We start from the raw sequence: 24,232 nt of genomic DNA, 5'->3' as shown, positions 1-24,232 counted from the left end.
TTTGTACTCCACACCTGGTTGCCACCACACATGCTTGACACCCTCTGAATGAAATAAGTTTATCTTAGTTAGACCACAGGCCATGGTTCCAGTAATTCATGTCCTCAGTCTGTTTGTCTTCAGCAAACGTTTGTGGGCTTTCTTGTGTATCACTTTAAAGGCCCGTACACATGCCTGACTGCAGGCAACGACGGGTCTGTCGTCACCTCCCAGTTTTCAGCAGACAGTCCGGCGTGTGTACAGTCTGTCGGCCACGGATCGCTCAGAAACAGCCGTATCAGTCTGCAGACAGACTGTACACACGCCGGACTATCGCTGGAACGCCGGCCCAGCAGGAGGTGAGGACGGACCCGTCGTTGTCTGCAGTCAGGCGTGTGTATGGGCCTTTAGAAAAGGCTTCTTTCTGGGACATAATTTATGCAGTCAGACCCATTTGATGCATTGTATCGGAGATATTTTTACGTAGAGACAACAAAAGATGGATAGTTTGTCAATGTGTTTGATGATGTTTGAATAAGTTTGAGGATTCGTTCACATCTAGGGCATTTTCTGCATTTTTTCAAGCGCAGGCGATTTTCAAAATCGCCCTAAAAATGCTTGTGCAATGATTCCCTATGAGAGAGTTCACATCTGAGCAATTCGTTTCGGATGCGCTCAACAAAGCAGTGCCGGTACCATTTTTGATGCGATTTTGCCTCAATGGAGGGTATAGGAAAAACGCAAAACTCTCACAAAATCGCTTTGTGCATCGATTGCGTTCGCGTTTTTAAGAATAGATACATTATATTTATTATTTTCCTGGTCAAAGAGTTCACTTCCTGACTTGCGTCAGTGAGTGAATTAAAAAATCGCTGTGTAAAAGTGCGTAGAAAAGTGCTTTTTAAAAAAAAACACAGCGGGCAGGCAATTGCTGGCAGGCGCTAAAAAAATTGTGCACAAAATTGCAAAACCCTTGCGTTTGCGATTTCAATTTTAGATGTGAACAGAGACTGAATGAGTTGAATGAGAAAGAGTCGAATCCAGTATTATACCCAGGAAGCACGCCTGGGCGATGGCTGGGGGTTATTGAAGTGCCGCACTCGATTCTGTTCTCTCCCATTGTCTCAATTATATTCCAGGATCGCTTAAGCGCAGCGCTTCCGTGTATCCCTGTGGTGGTCAAAACGCAATGCAGATGTGAGGATCCGCTCGGCTGCCTGCGCAGGCAGGCAGCTTTTTGACCACTGTTCAGGTCTGCATTTTGTGCAGGTCTCTGGAAGAGAGATCTTTTGTCAGTTTTGCAGCTTGCTGCTGAGGAATTTGCATACGTTAGTCATGCAGATTGCCTAGCCACATCCTTTGTAGGCTTGCTCTATATATACCATGTGATATCACAGACCTGGGCTGGTCATAAGGGTTAGGGCCGGTTCACACTTGCGGTTTTGCAAAAACCGCACCGGATGTCCGGACCGCACCGGAGCCGGATCGGACCTGAACCGTACGGTTCCTGTCCGGATCCGGTCCGGTTGCATACGGTTTCCGTGCGGTATGAACACGGTTGCGGTCCGGATCCGGATAGTAACAACCTGTATAAAATCAAAAAAAAATGTTGGGGTCTGGGAGGTCAGCAGAAGGGGGACCTGTGGAATCAGGCCCTCTGCTGTTTAGCACTCACCTCCACCTCCGACATGCTGCCAACATCTCCGGATCCGGATCCAGCTGTGCTGCTCCACTCCAAAATGCTTGCCCATGTGTCCCCAGCCAATATCGCCGCAAAAATCCGCATAGGAAGTGGGGTAGAACATCCGGATTTTTTGCCAGTGTGTTGTGCGCTCTCCGGTTCTCATTGGTTTCCATTGGCCGGATGGTGCAGTCCGGCTCCGCCCCGGATACGGCTGCCGGAGGAGCCGGACCAAAAAATAGCGCATGTTGGAACGGACACCGGAGTCCGGATCCGGTCCGGCTCCGGTCCGGACGAAACGGACACATGTGAACCCTGGCATAGACTTACATTGCTATGCCGTGCGTCCGTTTCGTCCGGCCAGCATGCGGTGCGGCTCCGGCACGGCTATTCCGGATAGCCACCGCTAATGTGAACCGGGCCTTAGTCCTGTGAAACACTCCTGGAGTGTCAGCCTTGCTCTTTGTTTAAAGATTAGCTTAGAGTAATTTCTGGGACTGCACTAGGCAGGTTCCCTAGTGCAGTTAGGATTGCTTATCTGTTTTGTTTGTCTGTTGCGATTGTCCTGTCCCAGCGGTGGTCGACAGGAAGTCGTTCTGATCTTTGTTCTTGGAGTATAGCTGGAGCAGCGGTTGCTACCAGCTATCTCATCTGATCTGTCTTGTCTGGATCGCACTCGCCTTGCGCTAGTGCTGTGGATCCGTCTTATCTCCATCTCTCTTGCTGTACTTGGATCGCACTTGCTCTGGCGGAAAGAGCAGTGGATCCAGCTCGCTCTGTTTCTATACTTGGATCGCACTCGCTCTGGCGGAAAAAGCAGTGGATCGTATCTCTCACTTATTTCTGTTTTCGTGTATCTGTCTTGTCTGCTACGAACGCTTGCTGGAGGCTTGGTGAGGTAACCGTTAAGCAAGCGCTCGCGTCCTCTGTTTCATGTTTGTCTGTCGGTGGTTAGTTAGGCGTGCTTGTCTCTGTTGTGCTTAACACGCGGAGACCGCGCATAAACGCGTGCACTGTTGCGAATGAGTGCGGAGTTAGCGTTTGTTATTTTCCTTATCTTCTCATTGTATGATTTGCTGTGCCTTTGCTACTCTCATGCTCTGCCTTGCTGTAGCCTTGTGTCACCTCTGGCAATCGCCTCTCTCGCGATTGCATTCCTACTTCATATCTGCTGTTGTATGTGCACCGTCGCGGGTTGGCGACTAGATTGGGGCACATACATACATTCTGTCCCTGTGCTCATTCTCTTCCGCAATCGCTTCTCTTGCGATTGCGTTCTCACTTGGTTTCTTCTGTTGTGTGTCCACCGTCACAGGTTGGCGGCTAGATTGGTGGACATACATACATTCCTCATCTGTGCTTATTCGGTCTTGTGTCGCTGTTAGCAATCGCCATCTCTGGCGATTGCCTTCTCACTTTATCTTCATGGTTGTGTGTTAATCGTCGCAGGGTGGTGACTAGATTGGTGGACACACATACCCTCTGTCGCTTTGATCTCTCTCTTTCAGGGCTATTTTGCCCTGCGTTTCTTCCCTTCGTACAATTCCTGTCTGGCGTCTGTGGCAGGGCAGAGGAGCTGTTCCTCTGCACTCCACAGCTCCACCTGTCGACAGGAATTTCCCTCTACAGGTGCGTTGCACCTTTTGCTGGGTTCCCACAAATTATACGCTTGTGGAGGATTTCCGCCGTGTCAGCACACGCCTTGTGCGCTGATCATGGAGAGAATTCCACAATCGTTACAGCAGACAAGCAAAGGAGTATTTCAAAGACTTTATGCTATGAGCGTATTTGTGTGAGTGCCTCTAGAGAAGTCTCCTTCTCCATATCATACTGTATGATTAATGTATAAATAGTTTGCCTAGGGATGCCTTTTGTACCCATTTTCCTACTTTAGTCAGTTCCCTTAGTTCTCTTAGGGCTAATACTTTGCCCTCTAGGGGCAGTGTACCATCCAGGTAGGGCAGGGTTGCCATCATACATTTCTGGACCCTATACTGGGAAAACCTACTGGACCCCCTCTCACTCCTCTCCCCTAGTGAACCCCCTATATTTAGGGCTGGTTTAAACAGACACTTGCGGAGCATTGCGGTAAACGCTCCCATTCAAGTGAATGGGAGCGTTTACATCGAGCTTTTGCGCGCGTTTACACAAATGCGGCGTTCAGGTCCCAATTTTCGCTAGCGTTCAAGCTGCCCCTGGAAGCGACATGTAGCTTCCAAGGAGCGGCCAACCACGACGGCTAATGTTCCCATAGGGGAAGAAAAAACACGACCGCATCGGAACGCGACGCAAAGTTTATTGAAAGCCTGACCGCGCAGCCGCCGCAACGCCCCCAAACGCGACGCCACGCAGACGTCCGTCTGAACCAGCCCTTAAGGTGGTTGTCGGCGATCAGCAAAGTGCTGTGACACATGTAATCAGTGTCAGACTGGGAGCTGGTAAAACAGAGGAAATCCACCTGCTGGCCAAGCAGCAGAAACCATGTGCATAGCTCCCTACTTTCCCTCTTTTGGAAGGACAGTCCCTCTTTAGGAGCCCTGTCCCTCTCTCCCTCTTTCCTCCTCATTTGTCTCTCTTTCCTCCTCATTTGTCCCTCTTTCAGGACTTTGTCGCTCTTTCTATGTAAATATATATATTTCTCTACAAAAAAAAATGTGTTTGATTAACTCTAAACTTTATTCCCATCCTTCAAATTGATATATTACTAATTTTAAAATGCTAATATGAAGGAAAATGAGCCAGGATAGAAAGGACCAGTGCGGTTTGAATTATAAAACAACATCTTTTTCTTATGAAATCTTTATGGTATTTGTGACTAGGAGTGTGAGGGGGGCGTGATCAGGGGTGTGGCAGGGGCATGGCTTAAATGTACCTCTTTCTCATCTCAAAAAGTTGGGAGGTATGCATGTGTTATCACTCCCAATGGAAACGTGCAGCAAGTCTTCACTGTGAGCAGCAACACCTGATTACTGCTGCTTGGCCAGCAAGTGGATTTCCTCAGGTTATCCAGCTCCCAGTCCGACACTGCATGTAATCTTACGGGATTACTCTCACTGCAGTGCTTGAGCAACGCTTGCAGTTTATAAAAATCCCAAACGTGCTGCATGCAGCATTTTCTCAGCAATTGTGATTGTTTATTCACTGAAATGAGAATAGCAAAGCACAAACATGGCACATTCACAAAAAATCGCAATGCAAAATTGGCCGGCCAAGTTGAACACAGCCACATTCACTGACAATGTGTACATTCTGTGACAGACATGCAGCTGGTGTCCATGTGTGTGGCATTGTTCACTGGGCTCCAAACTCACACGGGCCCCATACTGCAGTCTGAGTCTCACCTGTTATGTGCTGAAGGTGGCCCTGAGGTAGGGGCAGGGGTGTAACTAGATAGGAGAAGCTCCTGTGTTTGCAAGGGAGCCCAGGGCTGTGGGGGACCCCATGTCTATATGAAAAGGGCACCTGGAAAAAAGGACACCTGGTGTAGCCCATTTATGCCAACTTCGGCTACAAAAATGGCACCTGGTGTAGCCCATATACCAACTTTGGCAACAAAGGGCGCCTGGTGTAGCCCATATATTCATAATTTGGCTACAAAGGGTGCCTAGTGTAGCCCATATATGCCAAATTCGGCTACAAAGGGCGTCTGGTGTAGCCCATATATGTCAAATTCAGCTACTAAGGGCTCCTGTTGAAGTCCATATATTCCAAATTTGTGGTGATGCCTAACCCTAAGACCCCCTACGTGGTGCCTAACCTTAAGACACCCCAGGTGGTGCCTAACCCTAAGACTCCCCTGGTGGTGCCTAACCCTAATACTCCCCTGGTGGTGCCTAACCCTAAGACCCCCCCAGGTGGTGCCTAACCCTAAGACTCCCCTGGTGGTGCCTAACCCTTAACTCCCCTAGTGATGCCTAACCCAAGACCCCCCCCACCTGTTTGTGATGCCTAATCCTAACAACCCCCCCCCCCCCGCATTCCCCAAATCTTGGCTATACAAGGGTGCCCTTTTGTAGCAGAATCAAAACCTTGTAGCCGAAAACCTTGTAGCGGAACAAAAAATATAGGCTACAAAAGGGTGCCCTACTGTAGTCAAAAGCCTTGTAGCTGAAAAAATAAGGGCTACAAATGGGCGTCCTACTGTAGCAGAATCAAAACCTTGTAGCCGAAAACCTTGTAGCCGAAAAAATATGGTCTACAAAGGGGAGCCCTACTGTAGCTGAAAATAGCCAAATAAAATATGGGCTACCAAGGGGCGCCCGCTTGTAGCCTATATCAAAAGTCGGGCGCCCTTTTCACCACCTTGTAGCTGATATTTGCAGAAATAACCATGATGTCTATGGAGGCACCCTTTTCATACAGGCAGCTCAGCCTCCCTTTTCAATAGATCCCCCTGAAGGTAGACCTGAGGTAGGGGCAGGGGCATAACTAGATGGGAGCAACCCCTGTGTTTGCAAGGGAGCCCAGGGCTGTAGGGGACCCCAGCTACTAACCTTCCCTTCCTCCTATACAGGGGACTATCCTTCAGATCAGGTGTTTTTGTGGCTACACTTGTTAAGGGTGCGAGGATCACAATGGCTGCACTTGTTTTGTGACTCTTGTGAAATGGGCCCCTAGGCCCTGAAGGACACCAAGGGGAGGCAATGGAAGGGGTGTGAAAATTGGAGGGGGATCAAGATTTTGTTGGATTTACCATGAATTGTAGTTACACCACAGGGTGGGAGGGAGGGCAGGACCAAAATCTGCTATCCCATGAACCCTGAAAGTGGTTGCTTCCATTTGTAAGTATATCCATCTACTCAAATAATTTACCCATTTCCTAAAAAACTACACCAGATTTTGGCTTATGGGGTGTCTCTCTTTTTCATTTTTTACAGAGTTATAATCATCATGTCACTAGGTGTTCTTCAGAGGTGCTCCAAATCTAATCTCTACCATAGTTATAGTCTTACTAGTAAAATGGCCTGCCCGTTAAAAAACGGGCACTAGGTCACGGCCACTAAACCCCAGCAACGCGCATACTGATGCATCCTGCTCACCCGTCTCGCACCACTGTCCGAAGTATATGTACACAGGGAGATGTTGCTTGCTTGGCAGTTTGATAAAGCTGTTATTTCCCACAATGCAATGAGGTTCTCAGACAGCAAACTGTCAAGTCTGGAAGCAGGGACACACACACACAGGGACAGGATGCAGAGACACAGGGCCCAGGGTTTTATTATATAGGATGTCCATATTGTAGACTAAGGTCAGTTTTGAGTAGTGGAGTAGAACCAATTAACTTATTTGTATGTTTTTGGAATGTGAGAGGAGGCTGGAGAACCTAGAGCAAAACTATGGAAGTGCAAGGAAAACATATAAACTCCACGGAGATGATGTCCTGGCCCAAATTTGAGCAGGGTACCCAGTGATGGAGGGCAGGGGGGGAAGAGGTTATGAAGAAATGGAATTAGGCATTAGAGGTTGGCGTTTGGCACAGGACAGGGAGTGAAGTTAGGGTTAATTTAAGAGTGGTTGGGGCCACTAAAGGTCTCCTATAACCCTATCAATTAAAACTTCAAAGCAGCTTTCTTTTTGTTTTATTTATTCATTATCTTTTTGTCTTTTTGTTTTATTTATTCATTATCTTTTTGTTTTTTAACAACTGCACTACAATAGGTAAGGATGGATTTATACTTTTTCCCGTCCCTAGGCCGAATATGAAGGGGCTACAGCGCCACTCCCATTCCATGTGTAACATCCATGTACTGCAGACCCACTCTTTCATGTATAGCTACCTTGGGTATCAGCTTACCTGTTTCCTGTGGTGCTCCCCATTTGCATGCTTCTCTTTTATATGTAGCAGCCCCTATTTCACACCCAAGTGCCGCCTTGGGCTTAAGACACCCAAGGCCCGGGCCTTTGTGGGCTTTCTAGAAATCTGTTCTGACAATAGGAGCTTCAGATTCCCTATTTAACAGCACATCAGAAGTCTACTCACTTCCGGTTCCTCTTAACAATGCTACTTTGTTTGGCAATCACACACTGCGAAATCTGACAATGGATTTAATTGCCTAGTTTCAAATTCCGTGAAATGAGGAAACCACCACTTACGGTAAACAAAACTAACAAAAAAAAAGGCAATTACTGTAATTACGACTGAACTATGTGGAGATATTTAACAAGTTTAAACACAAAAGGCATAAATTAGCCATGGTTATTGTATCGTTGTGAGCGCTCTGAGCCAGTGAACTGTGATTGGCTGTCCTACATTATGGCATTTTGTAGGGCAATGCTGCCATTTTTCCAGTCTTGTTATTTTATGCTGTACGTTTCACAGTCTGACATTAGTAAATAACCTCAAATCCCTTGTTTAATCCACAAGTCAGTGGAAGTCATTATGGTGTGTGATGCTCGGTATTGGCGTTTTACGATCCATAGCTTGAGACTAAAAGAGATTAAATGCCAGAAATAAATACAAACTGTCACTTAAATGAACCTACAGCAAAAAAGCAACGTGTTGATGGACATGGCTGAGAAATGCCTGAGTGGCCTCCTCACCCCGGGCATTACACTGTGGACTGACCTAAAGCGACCTAATAAAAAACAAATATAACTCTAAAAGGATAGTCAATATAAAAAAAATCACCTCCAACTTGTTCTTTTGACTTTTATTGCCATGATACGCAATAGGAATTTACGCAGCTCGGGTCAAGAGAGAAGGTAAATGAAGTCTCCGCTGAACACCCCCGGGAACCTTCCGCCTGCCTTCCTGCATTCTTTCCACGCCGCCGAAACAATATCTCCATTTTTAAACCGCATCCTATCGTGCATCCTGTCTGCCCCTGTTGCAAATTAGATACGTCTAAAAATATTCTTTAATTTAATCTATTCCCAAGTCAGTAGTGTCTGGCGTGAAGTTTTTCTCATCGTTCAGCTACCGTAGCCAAGATTTATTTATGAATCGTCAACAAAAATAGGAGATGTGGGTGTGCTGGGAGTATGTAAAATAAATCTGTTTGGGATAAGTGGTATTTACTATCCAAAATTCTTAAAGTGTTAATGTGCTTTTACAGCACTTAAAGAGGAACTCTACCAAATGTATCTTGATGATTTATATGATTTCTTATATTTTACAATTGCATTTTTAAATCTTTCATTGTATTCCTCAACCTGTGATATCTTTACTGCTGGCAAATGTTTGTTGTGTGTTCCGAAGTGAGAAGAAACAACACTTGGGGCTCGATTCACAAAGCGGTGATAACCCAGTTAAAGGCTTTAGGCGTGATAACCATTTTTATCATGCCTAAACTCTGTTAGAGAAGTGCATCACTAAATGAAGCAGGAAGAGGAAGTGACACGCATGGTCATTGCAAGAGGCTCCTCTAGAAGGGTCATAGCACGACTTGGTTGGAAGTCGTCTGGCTTAAAGACATACCCATGAGAGGTGCTCGGAGTCCCTTTAAGATGGAAAGCATTCAGAGATTTTTCCTGTGATTAAAACTGAGGCATAAAACTGGATTGTTCTGCACCTTAGATGCTACAGAATCAATATTATTAATTGCTTAAAGTAAAAGCACAATCCCTGATCAATATACTGTAGTATATATAGCCTGAATTATTGATTACCAAGTGTTGTGTGTTTTATTCATAAGGATAGTATTGTATCCTGCAACTCTTTCAGTTTGGATGAATGAGTGTCTACTGTATTCTTCAGAATACAAGAAACAATTTTTCTTCCCCAAAACTGGGGGGGGGGGGGGGACCCTTATACACAGAAGATAGGAATGTAAGTAGTGCAGAGTGCACAGGACACTCTTACCTGATCCTGCCGCCGGGCCCCTGTCCCCCTCGCTCTGGTCCTGTTGATAGACAGGCTCCTTTTTGCTGTACACTGTGGCTGGCTGCTGCTCCAGTTCCCCTGTTCCTCGTGGCCTCCGTACTTCCCTATTACCGGTTCTTTTACTGTAACCCTAGTGGTACACGTGTGTTGGGGTCATCAATGACCTTGCGGCACACGTGAGCCGTTGGGGCTACAGTAATAGAACCAGTAATAAGGAAGTAAGGAGGCCACAAGGAATGGAGAACCCATAGCAGCAGCTAGCCATGGTGTACTGCTCTATCCACAGTTGCAGTAGGAGAAGAGGAGCGTGTCTATCAGCAGGACCAAAGCAAAGGGGAAATGAGTGAAGTGGCAGGATCAGGTAAGAGTTGATGTACTGAAGTGGTAGTGTAGTGTATCTGGGAAGGCAGCAGAGGTTAGTGTTAGTAAAGTGTAGTGTTAGTTTAGTGCAGTGCAGTGTAACGTGTGGGTGTGGCAGGGGTTAGTGTAGTGTAGTTTAGATAGAGTAGCTTAGAGACTGCTTGGGGAGAAAGGCCCATAAAATGCCCCTGTTCCATAGACCAGGCTTAGTCTTTTTTCCCCTGATTTTTGCCCTCTAAACCTAGGTGCATGTTATAGTCTGAAAATTATGGTATATATTCTAAGTGTTGTATGACACCATTTAATTACCTTATACACTCATGTATAAGCCTAATTTTCAGCACAAAAAAGGAGGAGCAGGTTTTGTTACTGGCAGAGGAGCGTAAGCATCTTAACACTAGTGATCCTGCTTTTACCAGCTAGGTCCCTGCTGTGTCAGGTACCCCCATCCCCTGCAACATGGTGTGCAGAGTGCGCTGCTCAAGACTACCTGTGTCCCTTAGCTCATGGAGCAGAGCATGCAAGCTATGTTATGGGAGAGGGGCTGACTTGTACTGGCTACTGTGGAGAGGGCTATACTGGGGGGGGGGGGGGCTTATACACGAGTCAATCACTTTTACTTGGTTTCTAAAGGTACAATAAAAAATATTCTATACAAGGTACAATAAAAATATACAAGGTACAATAAAAATATTCGATTTTCCCTTTTATTCGACCAAACCGGTCGAATCGAATGTAAGATGACAAGAATCTATTTTTTCTATCAAGAAAAACGAATAAATTATCCGGTTTTTTCAATAAAAATCCAATCTGACATGTTGGAAAAATCTTTATATTCGATCTAACAGAATAATTGAACTAAATGACCTCATCAAATAAAAATGAAAACATTGTACCATGTATGGGCACCATAAGCCTCCTAACCTACAGTTAATTAGATAAGCACCAAACCTTTGCATTTTACCTGTCACGTATCAGGGTAATTTTGATATCAAGAACCTAAAGCTTGACTACAAATCATTGTACACCCCCCCCCCCCCGCGCAAAACTTTCACCCCGCCCCTTCAATGTTCATATCGTTTTCCTTGCCTACCCCTGGTGACCCTCACAGTCTGGGTCCGATTTTGCAAGGGTCAGAAAGCAAGTTTGGATATCATAATCTTCACACACATAGAAAGTGAAGCCACAAAAACATCTGATCTGAGTGATGGACCCCTTTATCGGAGGGAGTGACGTAGTAGTTGGGCCCCCTTTCAGCGCTGGACCTCCCTGCGGTTGCAGGAGCTGCTCTCCTTTAGTTACGCCCCTTTCAGGAACCCAAATGAGTAAACTCACATGAATGCACCACAACACATCCTCGATACAGGTAGTTTAGGAATATCCACAGGCTTTCCTCTGCTGAGGTAAGTATTTTACTATTTGTATTGCATCAGACTCCCTTTAGTTTTATTGTTTTTCACTCTCCATTATACAATCAGATGGCAACACGATTACCCAAAGCCACTATAAACATATTACGTAAACCATTCCAGAGAAAACTAGCTCAACTTTGTCAAAAAGGTCTCCAGAGTCCATTCAGGCAACGGTGAAACCTCATTGTATCCAATGTAATGAATTGCCCTTCTTCTGTAGCCTTAACTGCCATTATTCTATATGCGTTTAATTGGTTAGCTGGTCTGCATAATTGCTTTATCTCCAGGGAATGTTCTGCATGTTTTACCCCTTTCAAAAGCTTTAGATAATAAAAAAAAAATCAGCTTTTCATTAACTAAAGATGTTTTTTATTTCATGAGACCGCCTTGCGAGACCCATCCCTGCCAGTGACCTTTTACAAAGGAGTTAATTAACGGTCCACAAAACAGTTCTTAAAACTTCTTAAAAGGAGAATATACAGGCTAATCCATTTGGAATTTCATTTAACGCTTTCATTTTTTATTTTATTTATTTATTTATTCATTTTGGTGGGGGAGGGGTAAAGTCAAACATTAAATCTGGGCTTTCTGTTCTCTACTATAGAAGGAAGGCAATCTGAGTTGTTTATTCAACCAATAATTACCACACCAAAGTCTCCATTAATTAGGCTATAAAGCATGTTTGGATGTGTGTATAATGCTCTATAATTACCTGCATTGTGGGAAATTCTCAACAGAAAAACGAAACAAAAAAGTAATGCGCTTACCCCAATAAAATGCTGTTTGTTGTGCTTACATAAAAGCATGTGATAACAAAAAATACAATACATTCTTAAAGGGAAACGCAAGTGTAAGGGTTAGGCATCCTTGGGGAAATCATTTAGGGTTAGAAATCAGTAAAATAAAGATAGGGTTAGGTTTACTGTTAGTAAGTAGCAAATTTACAAATATTTTTTATCAGAGCGACCACTGCAATAATCTGTCATTTTACCATTACTCTACTAGTAGCTATTTTGATGTCCATATTTCCCTGGTGCCCTTTTTGAATTCTGGCTTTTTAGTGCCTCTGCCCCTATGGGAGGCAGCCATATTTTTCCTAACCTGGAGTCATCTTAAAGAAAATCTTACCGTAATTGAAATAAAAAAAAAGAAAAAAGCAGTTTAACTTACCTGGGGGTGCTTGCAGTCTCCCTGCAGTCATCGTGTGCCCATGTTGTCCTTCCGAGACCCTTCAGCAAGCAGCAGCTACCCCTTCAAAGCTGGATGGCCTCATGTGCATGGCAGCAGCCGTTCTGAGCACAGTACAGAAAAATCGCTACTGCGCATGAGCCAAATACTCCGAGTCCCAGCCACAGGAGTGTGATCAGGATGTGTGCGGCTCAGGGCCATGCATGCGCAGTAGCCTGCAATTGGCCATGACAGGCCAGCGTTGAGGGAGTCACTGCTGCTGACTAGAGGGTCGCAGAAGAATGGCACAGGAAACGCTGACCCGCCGCGATGTCATGAACTCCCTGTATTGTCCCCATATCTTCTCCACTCCCGAAGAATAGGAGCCCATGGTGACCAGAAACCTCTCCTGTCCCTCACTGCTCCCCTAGTGCTGCCTTCTGCTGATGAAGATGATCAGCAGTCATGCAATCAGCAGAAGCTGGCACTAGGGGAACAGGGGAGGTCTCTGATCACCGCAGACTCTGATAGTTTAGGCGAACCGTACTGCTTCTGCGTTCATTTATTCTAGGGGAGCAGAGGAGAACATGGGTAGAACGGAGGAGACATGGGGGATAGAAGGAGACACATGGGGTATAGAAGGGGACACATGGGGGAAAGAAGGGGACACATGTGGGACAGAAGGGGACACATGTGGGACAGAAGGGGACGTTTTGGGGGGCAGGAGGGGTCACAGCATGAGGTAAGAGCATTGGCCCCCACATCGGCGGGGAAGTGGGCCACTTCTCCCCTTCCTCATCTTGGGCTCTCCCCTCAGCACGCCCCTCCTGTTTATCAGGAAGTAGCGTGTGGCACTTAGAGATCGGACCTCAGCGGTGGAACACGGAGGTATGCCTGTGTTCCTGCCCGCCACCGCTGCCATCTATTAATGCAAAAGGGGAGTGGGCTGAGGGGAGAGGCCGAGGTGAGGGAGGGGGAAGTGTCCCCCCCCCCCTGCCAATGGGGGGGGGCCAATGCGCCCCCCCCCCTCATGCTGCAATCCCTTCCTGCCCCCAAAATGGCCCTGAGCGGGCCCCAGGCTCCCCCCTCCCCCGCAGATGCAGGGGCTACAGCCCCTATTGTTACGCCACTGCAGGAGGACACATGAGGGACACAGTAGGACACATGAGGTACAAGGGGGACACAATAATTTAGGGAGAAAATCTACAAGATGCTCCCGTACCATGGACGCACCAGGTATGTTTTTTTCCCCTAGTTTTTGCCCTTTAAACCTGGGTGCGTCTTATAGTCCGGAGCCGAAAAATATGGTAATACTTGGAATAAGGAGCTTAGGGTGGACAGCTAGCTAGTTTTCTGCACATATCTATCAAAGTGGCGCACTAAAACCTGCTTGTCCTGCGCTGAGATGCTTGGGGCCAAAAAACAATGAGCCCTGTTTTTTAATAAATTCTCTTCAACTTCCAATGAAACCAGGTTCCAATCTATTGTATTAACTTATGTTCCATATTACTGGCCATTTCAGTCTTTTCCTGGAATCACATCATTTTCCATCTCCATTTGTTCTGGTCCCCGAGGATCTCCTGGGAATGGATTGTGCCATAGACAGCTCTGTAGAAAGTGTCTGTCACTCGCCTGCAGTATTTAACAGAGACACATGGCCGGGGAGCAGTGGAGGTAGAATGATTCATAATGTATCTCATTAGATCTAAAGAGCGCCATTAAGGTGTGTGTATTTACATGCGTCAGCAATATGCAAAGCTCAGGGACATGTGCCAGGCAAGTGTGGTGACATATTCCCAGGCTCTCTACTGTCCCCCGCTTTATGGATATTAATAGTCAGAAATTAAAATACAAATGGAGCCGCAAATACAGTAGTGCTGACTCTACTTAATATCACGTATCAATAATTTATGGACAATGCAGAGATGAGCTTCGTCCAGAGCACAGCTCTGAATTTTGCGAGTCTGAAAAAGTCTAACATAGGAGGCAGATTAGTGTGGGTGGCTTTGTGGGTGTGCATGTAGGTGTATGTCTAATATGTGAGCATGTGTTTTTGTGTGTGTATATATGTGTAAGTGGGTATACATGTATGTACAGTATGTAAATGCTTGTGTGTGTGTATGAGAGAGTGTGTGCATGAATGTGCCTATGTGTGTGAGTGTGTACATGTAAGTGTATGCATGAATGTGCCTATGTGTGTGAGTGTGTACATGTGGGTGTGTGCATGCATGTACCTATGTGTGTGAGTGTGTACATGTGGGTGTGTGCATGAATGTGCCTATGTGTGTGAGTGTGTACATGTGGGTGTGTGCATGCATGTACCTATGTGTGTGAGTGTGTACATGTGGGTGTGTGCATGAATGTGCCTATGTGTGTGAGTGATAAGGTGCGACTCACCTTACGCATCGTAATTCGCATCTACACATCGTAGTTCATAGGTGAAGTTTCAAAACTACGCTTATGGATTTACGCGTGGCGAAGTACCGCTACGCCCACTATGCGTAGTTAACATGTGTATTGCGTAGTGAACTAAGAATGCGTTTCTCGCATCTAATTTTCCGCGTGCGGTCGCATGCTTACAAATGTATGCATTGGAAAGAGGAATGTACGCATAGAAGAGTTACCGGTATAAGCATTTAATGAAGAATTAATGCATACAATTTTCTGCAATTTTCTGCATACGGGCATAAGCATCCACATACACTACGCTTCCCTATGCATAAGTGCGTATTTCAATGCGTAGTCTACGAAATGCATACGAAGCAAATATTTGATTTCGAAGCCGTAGTTTGGCGAAGCGTAATTGCGTAAAACTACGCGTAGCTCCAGCGTAGCGAAGTTGGCTGACTGCAACCATCCCTAGTATACATAGGTATGCCAAGCACTGACACGCATGGTGATACAAAGCGGCAGAGGAACACAACATGTGACCCAATGGGAGGGGGGGCATCGGTTCAGCACAGGTACCAAGCACTAACTAGCACCAGTGCTGGAGAGCAGTTGACAGGCGGTAATTCACCTCTTATCAGTTGCCCGTGTGAAAGGGGCAGTGATGGTGGCATTTGCTAAAGATTATTATTTTGTGTACACCAACCGGCCTTTTAACTAGGCCTTATATTTCTTCTACAGTGACAAACACTACCAGAGTGGTCTCTCCTACCAGGACATACAGCCTGGACTGCTGGTGCACAATCCCTTTGTGGGTCACCACTAGAGATGAGCGTAATGAAGTAATTACGATTTCGCGAAATTTCGCGTAATTAGTGTAATTACGATTATGGCCGTAAGTACATAATCGTAATGAAGAAGAATTTCGCGTAAGCGTAATTTTCGCGTAATTTTCGCATTACAGTGGGTATTACGTAATTAATGCGTATGGTCATGCTCCCAAGCGGAAAAGTTGACGCATGGATCAATGTTAGGTAGCCACCAACTTTAAGGGTTAATAGCAAAGCCCCCTTAAATGCTAAGAGCCTCAAATTTGGAGAATATATTAAGGAGATCAGAAGGAATAAGAGGAAATTTTTTTTTTTTCAAAAAGACCTTATAGTTTTTCAGAAAATCGATGTTAAAGTTTCAAAGGAAAAATGTATACATTTAAAAACCCGCCGACTTTAACGGTTAATAGCAAAGCCTGCTTAAAGTTTAGGAACACCAAATTCCCAGGGTATATTAAGGGGATCAGTGGGAATAAGAGGGAAAATTTTTTTTCAAAAAGACCTTATAGTTTTTGAGAAAATCGATTTTTAAGTTTCAAGGGGGAAAATGTCTTTCAAATGCGGAAAATGTCAGTTTTTTTTGCACAGGTAACAATAGTTTATTATTTTCATAGATTCCCCCAAGTGGGAAGAGTTTTACTTACTTCGTTCTGAGTGTGGGAAATATAAAAAAAAAACGACGTGGGGTCCCCCCTCCCAGACCTCTTTAACCCCTTGTCCCCCATGCAGGCTGGGATAGCCAGAATGCGGAGCACCGGCCGCGTGGGGCTCCGCACCCTGACTATACCAGCCCGCATGGTCCATGGATTGGGGGGTCTCGGAAGGGGAGGGGCAGCCAAGCTTTCCCCTCCACCTCCGAGCCCTTGTCCAATCCAAGGACAAGGGGCTCTTCTCCACCTCCGATGGGCGGTGGAGGTGGAGGCCGCGATTTCCTGGGGGGGGGGGGTTCATGGTGGCATCTGGGAGTCCCCTTTAAAAAGGGGTCCCCCAGATGCCCACCCCCCCTCCCAGGAGAAATGAGTATAGAGGTACTTGTACCCCTTACCCATTTCCTTTAAGAGTTAAAAGTAAATAAACACACAAACACATAGAAAAAGTATTTTAATTGAACAAAAAACATAACCACGAAAAAAGTCCTTTAATATTCTTAATTAACCATTAATACTTACCTGTCCCTTTAAATAAATGATCCCACGCAATATCCTTGGAAATGTTCTATCAGTTACAATGTAACAAAGTTATTACAATGTAACAACCTTGTTACATTGTAACTACGCCGCACCCGACGTCACTCGCCGCTCAGCCGCCGCATACGCGTCCGTGCAGGACGCTAAGTCCCCGCTGGCCCCCGCTGTCCACCCCGCCCACATCTGTCACCCACATGTCACCCACATGTGGGTGACATGTGGGTGACATGTGGGAGAGGCGGGGAGGGCAGCGGAGCCGGCGGGGACTTAGCGTCCTGCACGGAGTCCGGACCCGACAGAGCTCTGAGCTATATAGCTCAGAGCTCTCTAAGCATCTTTGAATTTGGGCTCCAAGGAGCCTCATTGGTCCTTAGCAGACCAATGGGGTTCCTTCTGATTTAAAGGAACCCCATTGGTCTGCTAAGGACTGCTGCCCTCCCCGCCTCTCCCACATGTCACCCACATTTTTATACAGGAGCGTTACGGTTTAATGCGAAGTTACGGTATGAACGAAACGCAAAATTACGCGTTGCAAATTACGCTTACGGTATTTTTAATTACGATTTTAATGACAATTAGGCTACCGTAATTTCGCATCGTAATCGCAAATTTCGCATGCGTAATTATAGTAATGCGAAATTACGAAAATTTCGTCTCAACTCTAGTCACCACTTCCACGAGTACATAAACCAGTGTATAGGATGAAGGAGGCACTCAGATGGCAAATTAAACTTGCGTTTAATGAAAAGTAGCAACATGTTTCGGGGTCTTCATCTGAAGAAGGGGAGACCACGCAACATGTTGTGTGTTGCTACTTTTGATTCGCCATTTGAGTGCCTCCTTCAGCCTAATAATTATTTCTTTTACAGTGTTGATCCATGCAGTTGCCACATTCTGTGATCAGAAACTGCTGTTTATGGGTAATATTTATTTACTATTTACTCACCGCTTATATTAATTAAAGAGTTTAGCATTTTTTTGCATATTAACAACACCTCAACACATGCAGTAAAAATCCTGCAGTAAGTGATGCAAATAGAGCTGTGACGTTTTAATGAATTGAATATACAAGCCGTTCACCGTATCTGAGAGGTGATTTACCAACCAATAACACCGAAAGTGGGGTTTCCATAGCAACTGCTCTAATGAATGAGCCAAGATGAGTACTATGAAAAGCAGTAAATATCTCCAGCAGTACAGTGTAATGAAAGGTTACCAGTAGGTGTTAGCCAGATTATGGGGTGGGTTTGGAAGGCGTCAAACAGCCATATCACATCCCCTCGTAGTCCAATGCATTGTGATGCATGGAATTTACTCCTAGCATGACTTGTACTTAATTATGACCCTTCCAATGCACTGAACATTTCTAATTTTCAACCTGTAGCATTGTGTCAACAGCAATCATTTTAGACACAAATCAAGAGACTACACATTTTATTGAGATTGGATCTACATGGACCCAATCCATACAAGACCATACATATTTTTTCAGAGATGTTTAACTATGTGTTCAGCTATTTGTGTGTCATTGTAACAAATGGGGAATTATCTCCGTGGTCAGCGCACAAGATGTGCTCTGACACTGCGGAAATCCTCCACAATCGTTTAAATAACAGAACCCAGCTTTGGTGCAATGCACCTGTAGAGAGGAATTCCCACCGGCAGATGGAGCTGTGGAGTGCAGAAGAATAAACCCTCTGCACTGCCACAGATGCCAGATGGAAATTGTACGAGGTGAAGCAATACAGGGCAAGATAGCCCCTAGAGAGAGAGTGAGCACAGAGACAGAATGTATGTATGTCCACCAATCCAGTCGCCACCCGGCGACGGTTGACATACAACAGCGAAAACCAAAGTGAGAAAGCAATCGCCAGAATGGCGATTGCTAATAGCGACACAAGACTGAATAAGACAGAGCTTGACTTAGTAGGGAAGACACAGCAAAGAACCACAATCTGAGCGTCAAAGAAAATAACAAACGAACTACCTAAACGCGATCCTCGCGCGATATGGGCAACAGAGACAAGCGCGTTAACGGTACGGTCACCGCGCGAAAAGCGCAACAGGGACAAAATGTACCAACCCTAACTAACGCATGAACCTAACAATGACGACAGACAAATAACGCGAACGCTTGCTAATCGGTTGCCTCCCACCAGACAACAGCAAGCGTTCGTGCTGGACAAGACAGACTAAAGGAGTAACCAGTAGCAACCGCAGCTAAGGTTATACTCCAAGACAGACAAAGGAGATCCACCGCCTCTACCGCCAGGGCGAATGCGATCTAGGAACGAGACCAAACGATTTACTGCCAGCCGCCGCAGGCGACAGTACAATCGCAGGGACAAGACAAAACAGCACAGGAATAAACAGTACAAATAATACAAAGCCTGACTGCACTATAGAGAATGCAAGATGCACTCCCCAATAATTAACTACACTAGAATATACGCAAACAGTCAGCAGAGGGGCTGAAACTCAAGCCAAGTCCAGCATAACCAAACCTTTATGACCAGCAGGGAATTCTGGGAGGAAATGGTATTTATACTGCAAGCCTTCAAAGGAAGAAGATAAGCAATTTGCATGACAAGTGGATGCAATTCCCTCAACAGAACAGCAACTCTGAAAGTTGCAGAGTGAAGACAGGTCTCCTTTCCAGGGATCTGCAGCATTCAGACCTGAAAAAATGGTCAAAAAGCTGCCTGCCTATGCAGACAGCAGAGCAGATCATTACAGTCGTCTTTAATCCCACTTAAGTAAGTACCAAAATGTGCTTTGGTTGTCTGCAATGGATGACACCTTAAAGCAGTACTCCAGAAGCAAAACTAAGGCCACTGCTTCATACACCATTGATAGCAGAACCTCTATAGATGTGGCACCTGAAAGAAGGAGACCTTGAATAACTATCTAAACTATAAGAAGTAAAGGATGAGCATGTGATCTGTACTTTCTGTTCATCAGATTCAATAATCTCTGTATGTGGGCAGGGCTTCCGTCCCCCGTAATGTCATATCCTCAGTTGACAAGCCATTTATACTGTTACATGAAGATTCCATATGGTAGAAAATAATCTCAACTCTGTCCAATATTCAATTCTGAAAAGGCTAATGAAGGGTTATACTATCCAGATCGTTGCTGCTAGCCCTGCCCCCCATGGAAAGGAAACAGCTCTCTTCCAGTGTTTGTGACACCAAGGGCTTCGATTTGAGCTGATGGTGTCACAAGGGAATGAAGCGAATAACTTCTGTAAAAATCAGAGAAATTCTACCACTTCCTCCATGCTATCATGAAAAGTAAGCATTTCCTTGTTTTTTAAAGGAAATCGTAAGAGGTCTTCAACCCCACAGTCTATCAGGGCCCTCATGGTCTTCCAGGTCAGCAGCACCATTGCACTACTATTCCCTTGCTCAGTCACAGACTACTGCACATGTGCGTCCCAGATCATGCTCCTCTTAAGTAGTTGCAAGTTTTACGAATTGCACATGACCAAAATGCCGCCACCCATGGAAGTGTGATCAAGGAGTCGTGCGTGGAACAGTGCATGCAGTGACAGCGGCACATCATACCAGAGCAGGAGTACAGAGAGAAACCTAAAGCACTAAAGGGGTCTGGAAGAAACCCCAGGTAAGTCATTCTTAACTTTAATCCACACTTAAAGAGGAACTCCAGTGAAAATAATGTAATAAAAAAGTGGTTCATTTTTACAATAATTATGTATAAATAATTTAGTCAGTGTTTGCCCCCCATTGTAAAATCTTTTAAATCCCTGATTTACATTCTGACATTTATTACATGGTGACATTTTTACTGTTGGCAGGTAATGTAGCTGCTGCATGCTTTTTTGGCAGTTGGAAACAGCTGTAAACAGCTATTTCCCACAATGCAGCAAGGTTCACAGACATGTAACTGCCAAGAGTACGTACTTTTCTTGTTTCTTGTGGGAGGGGTTTCACCACAATATCAGCTATACAGCGCCCCCTGATGGTCTGTTTGTGAAAAAGAATAGATTTCTCATGTAAAAGAGGTATCAGCTACTGATTGGGATAAAGTTCAATTCTAGGTTGGAGTTTCTCTTTAAGATTTCTTTAAACACTTGTGACAGTTATGGAAATGCTGTTGGCACCACAGAAGGTACGATATAACTGTTTATATCTTAATTTCATTAACTGTAGCTCCTCTTTACACCTGAACTGAAAATAAATAGAATAAATAACTATACACAGGTCATACTTACCTCCTTTGTAGTCTACTCCTCAATCTCTTTCTCCTCTCTTGCATTCCATTTGTCCACTGTGATCAATGGAATTCTCTGTCCTCCATTTTAAAAATGGCCATTACCCCCTAACAACTTCCTGGTCAGCACACTGTTAAACTGTAATATCACCCACTTGAGCCATAGGGAAACATGGACATTGCCTTGCAGTAATGACAGCTGCTGATATATAACTGACAGCAACTGATATATTTCAGTTATGACAAAATCTTATCAGAACTGGACGGAATCATTGTAAGAAGAAAATGGTGAGCTTCTGAGAGGAACTGACGGTGAGGTTAGTATGTAATATCCATTTGCAGCTACATCATGTGTTTATTTTAAATCATTTTACTTGCTTAAGGTTTTTCTTAAAATATAAATTGTTATGACACATATAAATGTGGGTGTTTTATTTTGTTTTAAAATTCTTCTTTAAAGAGACACTGAAGCGAAATAAAAATTATGATATAATGAATTGGTTGTGTAGTACAGCTAAGAAATAAAGCATTAGGAGCAGAGACATAAGTCTAATATTTGTTTCCAGTACAGGAAGAGTTAAGAAACTCTAGTTGTTATCTATGCAAATAGCCATTGAGCTCTGCAACTTTGAGGCCTCTTTTCCATGACTGTTGAACTGGGTACTCACCAAGCAGTTACCAGGCAGCAGTGAGCGGTTACCAGGCAGCAGTGAGCGGTTGTAAGAGTTTGAGAGGCATTTCACTGCCTATGAACAGTCCATGGAATAGAGGCCTAAAAGTGGTGGAGAGCTCTGACTTCTGATTAGGTTATCTCAACTGTATTGTGTTTTTCTTTTGCAGAAAACAGTTCAGGAGAGGTCAAAAGTTCACTGCCTGTTCTGCAAAACCTTTTACAGTGCTGAGTAATGTGTAAACTGCAAGTATTAGTGAATGATGCAATGTTATATAAAAAAAAAAAAAAAGCTGTATAACTGAAAATAAAAATATGAGAATATTTTTTTTTTTACTACCGATGTTCTAGTAATTACCCCTACTACATAATTCATGATATCATAATTTTTTTTTCGCTTCAGTGTCTCTAAGCATCCTTGTTATTTTCTTCTATAGCCAACAAGCTAATTCTATTCACCATATTCATTTTTTTCCAGCTGTTCTGTATTTTCTATTATGAATGCCACAGTATTTCCATTGGCCTCCAAGAGAAAACTAATATTGCACATAATAAAGAGGAACTTTAACATCATATTTTAAAAAGCACTACATTATTCAGGATAAGTCATTTTATGTAATTATCCTGGGTTAAGCATCCGAAAAATTTCCTAAACCTATATTTTGCTGTATATTGATATGTAGCCCCACCCTTACTGTGATGTTTAGCCTGGGTAACTTAGTTACGCAGCCTCTTCTTCCAGTGCACTCTGGGAGACCAGGTGTTGTTTCTGCTCACTTCGGAACACGTACATTCTGCAGAGATGCTCCTTGCCAGCACTAAAGATTTCACCGTCTGTAATACATTTTAGAATGTAAATCAGGGTAAGGAAAGATTTTATAATGATCAAACACTAACTAAATTATTTTACATGTATGTTACATAGTTAAATAGTTACCGGTACCTTGGTTGAAAATAAAAAAATATATCTGTCCATAAAATATAACGAGAAGAATATAAGATAAAGTGGCTTATCAATAACTAAACTCAACTCTTAATACCCGGGGATGGATGCCATCTGGGCCAGATGCCTTGTCTATCTCGATCTTAAATTGTAAAATGTAAGAAATTGTAATCAAGTAAAGTTCCTCTTTAAATGATACCCGAGGTGACGTGTAACATGAGATAGACATGTGTATGTACAGTGCCTAGCACACAAATAACTAGGCTGTGTTCCTTTTTTTCTTTATCTGCCTGAAATAGTTAAATATCAGGTATGTAAGTGGCTGACTCAGACAGGAAGTGACTACAGTGTGACCCTCACTGATAAGAAATTTCAACTATTAAACACTTTCCTAGCAGAAAATGGGTTCTGAGAGCTGGACAGAGATAAAAAGGGGCAATAGTTCATAGATTTTAACTCTGGCATACTTCAATGAATCTGTCATTGAGCAAAAACAATAAAACAGTTAAAACTTAAAAAGTAGATTTAAACATAAAATAAAACTGTGGAATATCTTAAAAAGTCATCTTTAGGAGAAGGAAGATCAATAGAATCGTTTATTTCATTAGTTTATTTTCGCCTCGGGTGTCCTTTAATGTGCTGAATTTGTACAACAATGCTAAGTAAGAATAATTAGTAACAGTGCATGCTTCATAGTGTAAGATCTATCTTTTAAGGCCCGTACCCACCTCGCAAATCGACTGGCGATTTTTTTGAGTGACCAGTGGTCATTTACGCAATCTCGCAACATGGGTACAGGCACACAATCATGCGAACGTCGCTTAGCGTCGCGCATACCTGCTGGCCAGAAGATGATTGAAGATGGATGGGCGGAGCGCTCGTCGTCAGGGAGATGTCGCCGGATCCATGTCCCTGCATTGCGAGGAGAGTACTTGTAGCTTCATTCAGATTTCAGCATCCTTTCACTCTCCGGCAATATGGACACAGCTGCCACATACGTGTTAAACAAACACATTAAACAGTAAATGTTGCTCTGCAGAACTGTTACACACCATAAAAAGTCATCAGATTATGATCTGTCTAGTGAATTGATGTTTCGCCGTCTCTGCCGGTTGTGCCATACAAATAAATCAGACCGTCTGTAAGGCCTTCATTTGATGTATTGATTATGCAGTAGTTTTGAGGACAATGTCTATAAATCACGGCTAAGTGGCCTGGTCACTCCTATGCAATGTGCTGATATGAAGAGTCCATCGGCAATCAGAGCTTCATCAACTGGCTGGACTCGGTACTATAAAATCTACAAAGACCGACATTTATCTGTGTAGACGGTTTTATAGTGATGAGTGCAGCAGTAGTAGATAGTAAAACGTATCATGTAAGTATCATAAATAAACATTATTTTAACCTCTTGCCGACCGCGTCACGCCGGTAAGCGTGGCCGCGGCGGCAGCCCCAGGACCGCCTAACGCCAATTGGCGTAAAGTCCTGGGGCTCTGTTTTGAATGAGATCGCGCGCACGCTGCGCGCGCATCTCATTCTCGGAGGGCGGAGCTCCGC

The sequence above is a fragment of the Hyperolius riggenbachi genome, chromosome 2 (genome assembly GCF_040937935.1).
Source record: "Hyperolius riggenbachi isolate aHypRig1 chromosome 2, aHypRig1.pri, whole genome shotgun sequence".
Classification (NCBI taxonomy): domain Eukaryota; kingdom Metazoa; phylum Chordata; class Amphibia; order Anura; family Hyperoliidae; genus Hyperolius; species Hyperolius riggenbachi.
The sequence above is the reverse complement of the archived record's forward strand: the minus strand, read 5'-3'. Positions refer to the sequence as shown.